Source organism: Apodemus sylvaticus, chromosome 4, assembly GCF_947179515.1.
Source record: "Apodemus sylvaticus chromosome 4, mApoSyl1.1, whole genome shotgun sequence".
Lineage (NCBI taxonomy): Eukaryota > Metazoa > Chordata > Mammalia > Rodentia > Muridae > Apodemus > Apodemus sylvaticus.
The window spans coordinates 159,350,411-159,362,462 of record NC_067475.1 but is presented as its reverse complement, the minus strand read 5'-3'; positions in this window follow the sequence as shown (position 1 = coordinate 159,362,462).

The window sequence follows — 12,052 nt, the reverse complement described above, 5'->3', positions numbered from 1 at the left end:
TCCAGCTGATGCTTCTAAGGTGAAAGTTCTACATGATATTATATTGCAAAAAATAGTTCTAATTTGTTTTTCATCCATGTATAGCATTAAGTGTCATACAATATTAAAGGGTTATCCAAAAAGCTGTATTCATTCAGTACTATATCTTTTCTATGTTCATATAAACGAAACATGGCAGATGGTATAATGTTAGGGTTTCTATTGCAAATATTCTTTTACTTGTCCATCACAGAAAGGTTCACTGGGTACTCTATGAGGCAAGCCATACTGCCTGCCAGCTTACCCCAAAGATCTAGAAATAATGAACACTTCGGGCGCTGACCTCCAGCAATGTTCTTTCTGATTGGGTCCCTTTCACAGCACTCTCAGGTTCTGCCCCATTACTTACCATGCATCAGTTCTTATCTAGAGTTTCTCACAAAATGGAGTGGTGGGGAGAGAGGAACAAACAGAACAGATGATGGATTTTCAAGACACAAAAAATTGCTTTGAACACCAACTGAATAGGTTGAACTGTAAAATCCATAGCAACACTGCATGCAAGGCAGGCCTCACAGTCTCCTCCAATCTCTGTGACTCAAATATGTATTTTTTTGTTCTTCCTAGCAACTAGTCACTGTCAACAGCTTCTCAGTAAATTAATTGAAGGGTCACTTTTAAGTAAAACTCTCAACTAGTAAGAAACTATGTGGTCTAAATTAGTGCATTGTTTTGATTTTAATATTGGTGTCTGTTACTGACATTCATGCTCCTTCATGGGATGTCTGTTGTACTATGCAAACAGATAACACAATATTAACTCTATCAATTACTAAATTCTGTATATTTTTTCCATTGGTTCCTTAAACCATGATTTCTAAAGCTTTGAAACAGGAATGTAACAACTTCATAAAGTCCACTTACTGCTTTGTGGGAGCTCAATTTCTTTGCCTGCTTCCTTTCTCTTCTGTTCCTGTTATGCATGTATCCTGCCTTCCTATTTGTGTGTTTCTATAATTCATGATTATTTTCAAGAATTGGAGTAAATTGAAGGCAAGAAAATCAGGAATTTAATTCTTAGGGAGCTTTAATGAGGAACAAAAGCACGAGAGTGCATATCTGAGGGTTCTCAAGAAACCTTCTCTCTCAATTATTCCTGGTAAATACTTTATCTGCTGTCAGCTCTTTTAAACTTCGTATTTATTTTGGGGAATCTCATATAAGCATAATCTGATGTTGTAGAAGCCATTTACAACTTCAGCTGCCCTCATTTGGTTTTCAGCACGCCATCCTCCCAATCTCATGTCCTTTTTGTTGTTGTTTTTGATACACCAGTATGTCCAATTAGAGCCCCCCCCAGAAGTGCTGAAGGGTGTGGCATGAACTGCAGTGTGTGACAGTTTCCAGTGGATGCATCCTCAGATAAGAATTATTTTTCTCCCTAGCAACTAGTCACTGTCAATAGCTCCTCAGTAAATTAATTGAAGGGTCACTTTTAAGTAAAACTCAAAAAGCAAGCAAAATATAGTACACATAACGCAATGTCTTAAACACAGGCACCAAGTCCTACAGATAATATGATCACGAAACATGACTCTATGGGGCCATTCAGCGTTTTGTTAATAGCAGGCATGATGATTTTTATTTGAGCATTGATTTTTTAATTCAAGTTGCTCAGCTACAAATAAATGTTTAAATAATTATTAAACCAAGTATGATAAGTTTATAGAAAACATATTCCCAGAGAAATAAAACTAGATCCCAACTCAGTGCTTCATAGAAAAGATAGATATGAAAGGTAATAAGAACAATCAATCTTAAACATGATGAAAAATGAGGTATTAGAAAGCAATCTGTCAAGAAACTTCTGTTAAAGAAAGCTGGGTTATGCTTTTATTTCTGAGAAAAGAAAAAGTCAATAGTCTATGGTTTTTTTTTTGTTCATAAAACTATTCCAAAATCATTCAATGATGCAAGAGTATGATGAGAAAAAATAATTGGGAAATGTGATGAAAAGAGGAAAGATACCCTGAGTGCCACATGACAACACTGAAGGCAATGAGGAAGAAATTCACATAATGTGCTCATGATCTAAGTAATGGTGAAAAGATGAAAACATATTTTATTTATTTATTTAGTTTGAGAAATATTTTCTCTGAGTAACCTTTGCTGTTCTGGAGTTTCCTCTGTTGACCAAGCTGGTCTCAAACTTATAGAGATCCACCTACCTCTGTCTCCTGAGTATTGAAATTAAAGATGTGCTCCACCACTGCCCAGCTAAGAATAATTATTCAGAAAAGGTAGAGAAAAAGAACTTGAAGAATTTGTTGGAATGTGTATTTTATAAAATGAACTCTGTACATATTGTGAAATAGTTTCTATATTATACTGACTTTGAATGTATATATTTAAGAGGAAAATACTATCAATTCTTAGCTAACACGTATAGTTGAGAGATAAGTGGAGTTTGTAAGTAGCAAAAATGCTACTAATAAACACATTAATATCTGTAATGAAGGCACTATTTCTCATGTTATTAGAAATATAGCATCCCCTCCCCAAGGCACATTGCCAGGGTCTATAGGAACCAAATATATATTATGGTATTTGATGCATTTTAAAACAGAAAATAAGGTCTGCAAACTAACATGACCCAGATACTATGATAGCAAACAGTACAGGACAAACTGACACCTTTAAACATATATAGCCTTCTTGGCAGACTTACATAGTTCAACTAAAGAAGGTATTTCTTTTGCTTTTCAATGATAGCCATTGTATTCCTTTTCAGTGAGTACTTATTACGTGTGTGGATATAGTACTACCTTAGGACCCAGCTATACCACTGCTTGGCATATACCCAAAAGATGCTCCAACATATAACAAGGACATATGCTCCACTATGTTCATAGCAGCCCTATTTATAATAACCAGAAGCTGGACAGAACCCAGATGTCCCTCAACAAAGAAATGGATACAGAAAATGTGATACATTTACACTGTGGAGTACTACTCAGCTATTAAAAACAATGAATTCATAAAATGTTTAGGCAAATGGATGTAACCAGGAAATATTATCATGAGTATAGTAACACAGTCAGAAAATGGTCATCTTTTATTTCTCAAAAATCATGAAAGTTTTGGCAAGAAGAATATGTATCTTATGACGTTTGTGTAAACTAGAGATTCTCTGAAACAAAATTAAACATTCTAGATTAGGTGTTGAATATATCAAAAATGATACCAGGCTCTAATAATCAAAACTCCCTTTCAATGAAATAAAAGATGATATTATCATTAACATGTCCTGAATATTTGTTTCACAAAAGTATTGTGAAGAAAAATTTCACCTACTACCAAATGTTGAGAATTCCCCATTTTGCCCTTTTCATGCTAATCCTAACATGAATTTTTAATAAACTGTATACACAATACTTCTCAAAGAATATACACCAAATAACAAATATCCTGCCTGCCTGGTCTTTTCTGCTTCATCAACACCCAGCCATCTACAATATTACAGAATATCACAAAGTTATAATCGGCAGAATGACTATCTAGCTTCCATGAAGTTAGCTTTGTAGGTAGACAAAAAAAAGCAAAGATAAGTTTAATTTATTGACACAATATATATAGAATTGACTTCCAAAGAAAGTTCTATTAAGGGCATAATCAATTTGTCAAAAGTCAAATGCCAAGCCTAGTGGGAGAAAGCACCCCGTCATGAGTTTGCCCCTTTCCTACTGAACCGCAATTAGCACTGTATTAAAGCAAATGCTATGTAAAAGAAGAATGCAGTCAAAGTTGAGACTCAAGATATTAATGTTTTTAATGTTTGCTTTAAGAAATCAAGATTTCCATAGATGGGAGATTACTACATGTTACAAGGCCAACTCAAAGAGCAAATAATAGAAAACATAATTGGCATAGAGCAGAAGTGACAATAAGTTTGTAGAGAACAGCTAAATGACTATTGCCAAATTTTTAGAACATCTTCTCCACTGGTACATAAACACTTCAAACTCTCAATCATTCCACAGAGATCATATGGCTGGCTTCAACTTGACTAGCTTAATAATTACAAAACATACAGCAAGAAAATTTCCCCCTCCCAGTGTGTTCGAGTTTCTTTCTCACTTTCTCTTCTATTAGATTCACTGTATCTGGTTTTATGGGGAGGTCCTTGATCCACTTGGACTTGAGTTTTGTAATAGGAGATAGAAATGGATGAATTTGCCTTCTTCTAAATGCATACAGACACTTGAATCAGCACCATTTGTCGAAAATGCTGTCTTTTTTCCACTGGATGGTTTTATCTACTTTGGCAAAGATCAAGTGACCATAGATGTGTGGGTTTGATTTTTGTTTGTTTGTTTATTATTTATTTATATTTTAAGTGCTATCCCCTTTCCTGGTTTCCCCCACTCCCCCAAACCCACTTTCCCATTCCCATCTCCCTTCTTCTATGAGGGTCTTCTTCTACCCACCCACCCACACCTGCCTTGCCACCTTGATTAACCTACTATAGTGTATCTATTGAACCTTCATAGGAACAAGTACCTCTCCTCTCATTGAAGCCTGACAAGGTTGTCCTCTGCTACATATGCAGCAGGAACTGTGTGTACTCCTTGGTTGGTGTCATAGTAGCTGCAAGTTCTAGGGGGTCTGGTTGATTGATGTTTTTCTTCCTATGGCATTGCAAACCCCTTCATCTCCTTCAGTCCTTTCTCTAACTCCTCCATTGGGGAACCCAACCCTCAGTACAATGGCTGGTTGTGAGCATCTGACTGTATTTGTAAGACTCTGCAGGGCCTCTCAGGAGACAGCTATATCAGGTTCCTTTCAGCAAGCTTTTCTTAGCATCCACAATAGTGTCAGAATTTGGTGACTGTATCTGGGATGAAACCCCAGGTGGGACAGTCTCTGGATGGCCTTTCCTTCAGTCTCTGCTCTGCACTTGGTCTCCATATTTGTTCTTGTTAGTTAGTATTTTGTTCCCCTTTCTAAGAAGGACCAAAGCACCTATACGTTAGTCTTCCTTCTTGAGCTTCATGTGGTCTATGAATTGTATCTTGGATATTCAGTGCTTTTGGGCTAATATCCATTTATCAGTGACTACATACTATGTATGTTCTTTTGTGATTTGGTTACCTCACTCAGCACGATATTTTTCTAGGTCCATCCATTTGACTAAGAATTTCATGAATTCATAGTTTTTAACAGCTGAATAGTACTCCATTGTGTAAATGTACCACATTTTTCTGTATCCATTCCTCTGTTGAGAGACATCTGGGTTGTTTCCAGCTTCTGACAATTATAAATAAGGCTGTTATAACCATATTCGAGACAAATGGGGTTTATGTTGGCTTTTGAGAAGTCTAGCCTGATTCCATGAGAGGCTTCAATTGGCAGTTAAGGAGATCTATACTTTGTCTCTGTATCTCCTCCTTGGGTAACTTGTTCCTCTTTCTAAGAAGAACCAGAGTATCCATGTTTTGGTCTTCATTATTCTTGAGCTTTGTTCAGTCTGTGAATTGTAACTTGGGTATCCAAGCTTCTCTTGAGAAGCTCTGCCAGTGCCTGACAAATACAGAGGGGTATGCTCTCAGCCAACCATTGAACTGGGAGCCCAATGAATGAGTTAGGGTGAGGACTTGAGCTGAAGGAATTTGCAACCCCATAAGAAGAAGAACAAAATCAAACAACCAGAGCCCCCCAGAGCTCCCATGGACTAAATCACCAACCACAGTCTACACACAGAGGGAGCCTATGCACATGTAGCAGAAGTTGGTCTTGTCTGGCATCAAAGGGAAGGGAGGCCCTTGGAACTGACAGAATGAGGAATTAGTCATTGTATTGTTAATATTTTATATTCACTATATTTCACTTATTTTGAGTAATTAAACTACAGAAATATTTGAACATTGCCTACATTCCTAGAAACAACAATAACACACCTTGAAAACAAAACAACCAATTAACTCAAGAGTCAGGCATCCTGTCTTCATCTTCCCCTTTCAACACTAAAAATCAATGATATAAATAGTCAGAATTTCAGAAATCATAACACATGACAATTTGAAAATGATCAGAGCTCCCCAGGGTCAATAATCTACAAGTAAAATTTAAAACATATTAACTCAAATTTTAGGCCAATTTCAACTAATTTTGCTAAAATATGTTAATGTAGAATGCTTTTCTAATTAAAGATCAGGAAAATTTCAAAACACAGGTTATTTATGAACACTGTACATTACATGCATTAAAATTTAAATTATTCAAACCATTTTAATGCTTTTAGCAATAAATTATTATTATAAATTACCAAAAGCAATTTAAAAATGTATTATCTGAAAGATCATTTATTGTGATTTTCAAGCTGACAAAGAATGTGATGTTCACTCCAATTTTTAAGAAATATTTGAATCTGGTTATAAGATTTTTCTTTTTGGAAAATAACATCCTAAGTGAGCTAACCCAATCACAAAAGAATACACATGGAATGCAGTCACTGATAATTGAATATTAGCCCAGAAGCTCTGAATACTCAAGACACAATTAACATATCATATGATTCCCAAGAAGAAGGAAGGAGAGGGCTCTGGTCCTGGAAAGGCTTGATGCAGTGTTGTAGGGGATTACCAGGACAGAGAAATAGGAGGGTGGTGATTGAGGAATGGGCAGAGGGAAGAGGCCTTATGGGACTTATGCGGAGGGGGGAACTGGGAAAGAGGAAATCATTTGGAATGTACACAAAGAATATAGAAAATTTTAAAAAATGAAAAATTTCAATATATTTTGATCATGTTTTTCTCCATTTCCTCCTCCTCTAAATCTTCCCTGACCAACTGGATTTTCAAAGTTTGTACATTCTATTAGTCAATACAAACTCTAGAGACCTAATAAAAATTTATGTTTTGGTATTATAATGCACATATTGTGTCAAAACATAAAGTGGATTATTGTGCCATATTTTAAGGAAATAATGAAATATTGTGTGGTGCAGTGAGATGTTGAGCTAAAAGCTTTGAAACGTTTAGAGACCCTGAAGGGATAATAGGAACTTTGCCAGCTCCTGGGCACCAGGCCCTTGTTACCTAGTCTCAGTCTGTAGAGAGTCTTATTGGGGTGCCATACCACCTGGCAGGAACTTGACATTGACCAAGGTGAGGTTCCTTTCCCAGCCTTTGAGAGGGAATTCCTGTGTTAGCCATAATCCCCTCCACCTAGGGTGGAGCACTCAGACCAAGGTGAAGTTCATTGTTCCTCCAGATCTACAAATTCCTGAGCAGTGGAACCCAGTGAACAGCCAGCCTAGCTCCTCTGAACACACCCTGGAATTTGGGGGAAAGGTCCTGCCTGAAACCTTAAAGTTCTGAGTCTTCCATTAAACCTTGAGACTTTGAACAGCTGGTGTTGTTTTAGTCTCCATCTCTTTTTGCCACCTTCCCATACATCTCCAGCTTCCCTTCCATGTAACCTGTTCACTGTAACTGCGGGCAGGTACATCAGCTCTCCATAGATTGTGGCCAGTGGTCACATAAGTGCAATCCCCAAGCCTCTCCACATGTAGAAGAGGTATCCCTAACATCTCCGACCATGAGGATAGGAAAAGAGAAGTAACCTGTGGTCACATAGGCTCAAGACTGACATCTCCATGCTAATGAGGTACCTAGAGGTCTGGAGGCATAGGCATTAAGCTTTCCTTCCCAGATACTCCTTCTTGAAAAAGGAATTTAATCTCAGGCCTACCCTGAGAAATGGGATAGGGTTTTACATATCCACTTCCCACCACGGCAGTAAATAGTTTCACTGAGATCTGCTCTATGGAAGCATGGAGAAGGCCTTTGCCTATAGAGTTGTCTCCCACTGAAGGACTCTCTGTACTCCCAGACACCGAGCCTGCTGACCATCAAGCCAAGGACTCTCCCACTGGGACCAGCCACAGCCCCCCTTCTTGACCCCGCCCCCAAACCCAGGGCCCCGGGCTTAATCCAGCCCATGGGCCCCCACTCTTTATCAGCTCTTCTGTAGCTCCCAGTGGTGCTTGGATGTCCGAGAGCCTGGGAGCAAGATGGTCCCAGCCTTGTAGCAGGCTTAGACCCTCGAACCAACTCCAGGGTCCGTTCTGTGCTTTCCCAACTACAGTGGTGCCTGGGGCTGCCCTATAGTCCAGCACCTGCCCAGTGCTTACTCAATAGGCCACACCTTGTGGCAGAACAAACAACCCTCTAATATGGCAGAGGTTCAAGGGCACAGCATAGAAACACTGTAAGAAAAGGTGTGAAAAACATCAACTTGGTTAAGATATGAAATATTAACTTGGTCACTGGGGACTCAGAGCAAAGTAGGGAACTAACAGATGATCTCTATAGTATGAAAGTAAAAGGGAGCCAACTTGGTAGGCCCAGATGGCTAAGTACCTTCTCGAAGTCACAACAAAGAAGAATTATCAATAATGCTTCAGTATGGCTCAGTGCCTCAAGCTCTGGTCTCTGTAACCCTTGAATTTGTGTAGCACATTGCTTTGTCTGTGCAGTAGGCACATTTCTTAACATTTTCTTTGTACATATAAAATTGGAAAATATCATAATATCAAAGTACATATTGAAATTTAGATAAATAAAATGTTAATACATTGTTAAATATTGATCACATGTATGCACTTTAAATTTTGTTATTGTAACTGGACTGATATCTGTATAAAATAACCAGGTCTCCCTCATTGGAAGCATAAAACAGACAATTAACTATACTTAATGAAGGAAATTAAACTATATAATGTCTAAGGGTAAAAATAAAAAAATCAAAGCATCTATTCTCCTTTGGATAAATATACTAAGTGAAAATATTTGCTTTCTGTAGAATTAAAAATACATAACACAATATGCTAAATTATGTAAGTACATTATTTATTGGCACACAGATTTCAGGAATCATCTTCTATAATGAATTGGGTAGAGTTAAATTGTTACATTGTTGACATCCTCTACATAGAATTAGGAGAAAAACAAATACAATAAATGATGTTTTGCCCCCAAATTGGTTTCTATTAAATACTGGTTAAAGTACTGTATGTTTTAAGATAAGCTGGAAGTAATAGCTTTACATTACAAGTAAGTAATATTTGTTATTTTCTTCTTTGAATCCTAAAGTGATAGACGGATAACTCTTACAGTTAGGGAAGAGACACTTTACATGTATATCAGTGTGGACTTCAATCACCTTGTGGAGAGAAAACAGGCAGAAATGAATTTTTACAAAACCAATTTCCCCAAAGAAAACCTATTAAGTTACTATGTCACATTTTGAGCTAACTCAAAATGCCAATGCCATGCTGAAAATCAAGCTAGCTCTTTCTACAGTTATATCTTTATCACTCACTGAGATTTTGCAAGATAATACTTGATCAAATATATATTTTCATTATTAATGAAACTGTCTTTTTATGTTTTAAAATTTTTATTTGCAAATTTCATTATTAAAAGACTTTAAAAATTGAAATTTTGATCCAAAAATGTAAAAGGACATTAAAAGCTGAGTAGTAAGCTTCCTCTATGTTTATTGTGACAGATGAGTCAAGAGAAAAGCAGAGTGCTTCCTATATTAATCATCTTTATAACATGCCATTTTCCATTTGTTTAGACTGATGAAAGACTACAACATAGGTCAGAGAATTTATTAGACAGTTGACACCAGAAAACAGGAAGTCAGAGTGTGGGAATCTGATTTTCTTCCCAGAGGAGATGCTACAGTTTCAAGTTGGCAAACATATTACCTTCTAGACAACCTTTGGAATACAATTCTCTACAAAAAATTTAGAAGATAATATGAAAGACAATTGTTTTTCTGGAAGTGTTTACCAGGAAGAACATCCATTTGCTACAGTACATGTAGAAGTCTCAGATTTATGAACTCCTCTATTGTCTTGCTGTGATATCAATATGATCAATTACAGAAATTTCACCTTAATGAATCATCACATCATGAGCTTGCATATTTTAAATTGTCAAACTATATAGTGTGCTATAAATAAAAGTGTGCTATATTTTCTGAAAAAAAGATAATTTTTTAAAAGTGATAATTGTTTAGATAAAATTTAACAAGAAAATTGACTAATAATTTGTAGGCTAGGATTCTGGACAATAAATGTGACACTAGTATTAATGCCAATGTATTTTCATATTTTGTCTTTATATATCTTTAAAAATATGATCTTTTTTCATGACCCATGATTCATTTTCACTGTTATTTATTTATTTATTTATTTATTTATTTGTTCATTTTTTGGCCTCTGATAAGTCAAGATGATTTTGACATCACTAAAGTCATTAATTGCAGAATATAAAACTTATCTTGTATTTATAGGACAAGAAAATGAAAAGAAAAAATATATTATAAAAGTACTTAAGACGTGAAACATGTTTCCAAAGTTTATAAAGAAAACTAGCTTTCACTTTATATACAGTTTTTATATGCAGTACATGAGTTAGTATATTTAAAGTTAGTGTTATGGTTTTGATAATTGTTTCAAATTTGGGATTTCTTTACACATAAAATTTATTTTATTTTACTTTACTTTCTATTATTTTTTAGAAAAAAACCAGATAATTGCATGAACAGGTGGAATGTGTATATTTACTTACATAGTGGGACCCAGTAGTTTCTATCCCTTTAGGGTCCAAATAGCTGAGGCATACCTCTTGCATTTCACAGGGGAGTAGAAATCTAGTTTCACACAAGGCACATTTGACAGTTCTGTTTCAGCCACTGTTGAGAGAGTTAATACAGTCATATTTTATTTTCAAAAAAATAAATTATCAGGAATAGAAATATCATACTATGATCTGTTTAAGGCTATGGACATTATAAGACTCACAGTTTGTCTATTGGCTTTCTTAAGTATATTTTCTGATTTTATTAATGTATTATGTGTAATGATTTCCAAAATGAAGCAACAATATATTTTTATGTATATCTACTTCATGGAAGCCTTTCTTTACTTCATGTAGCATTAACTTATCACAAATTCATATCTATAAACCATGTATTTAGTCCAAAACAATGAGGTAGGCACAAAGCCCCCCCCCCCCATTCCCATTTCTTTTTTCTGTCTGCCTTGGTCAGAGAACTTTGTTTTTGCCATGTGTAGCATGTGTGCAGAGACTTAAGACTTATCAAAGTTTTGAGAATAAGTATTGCTAAATGAGACAGTGACTCACTCCCAACAAGGTTTAGAGAACATGCCAGAAGTGAAGGCCAAAAGAGTGTTAGATCTAGAGTGGGGCGAGTGTTCTGTGAGTCTTTGTCCATGACTCTTAAATTCATAGCATTTGTGGTATTTTGTATACCATAGATAAAAGTTTTCCGTCAGCATGATGTTTTTCATGGAGGACTGATTGGGAAGACTTTTGTCAGTATTTAATGTTTTCTGGAGAGAAAAAAATTCACTTTCTCAGCTGTGTAGACACATGAAAGATGTCCTCTAATAAATAACTTCCCAACCATGTCCACACAAGCCACACACATGCACAAAGATATTCAAGTGGAAATGGGGTGTGTTGGGAAGAAGGAGGGATTTAATGTGTCTGGAATGGGGATGAGAGAATAAAAATGAATAAATATTTTTGAAATATACTGAGGCTTTCAGGACCTTGTAGACTTCTAATACATAGATAGTTAAAGCACTGAGACAAAAGGAATTCTCAGGAAACATATTAGCATCTCATAAGTTATTGTTTTTTTTAACCATCATAATTGGCATAAAGTGTAGTTGTGATAGCTAAAGATATTAACATTTTCAAAATTATTTTGTAGTCGTATTTCCTTCATCATTTGAGAACAATTTTATTCTACACACAAATGTAAATTTTTTCTTACTGTTTAGATTTTTGGAGGGTTTTGTTTGGTTCATTTATATGTTTGCTTGTTTTTAATTTCTAGATAGTGACCATCCACATGTTGTGTAGCTGCTAATTTTCCCCCTAATGTTATTTTTATTTTGACTTAAATGATAATGTTTTTACTACATAAAACTTGTATTTAGTTCCATGAGAGATCACTTATTTATTAT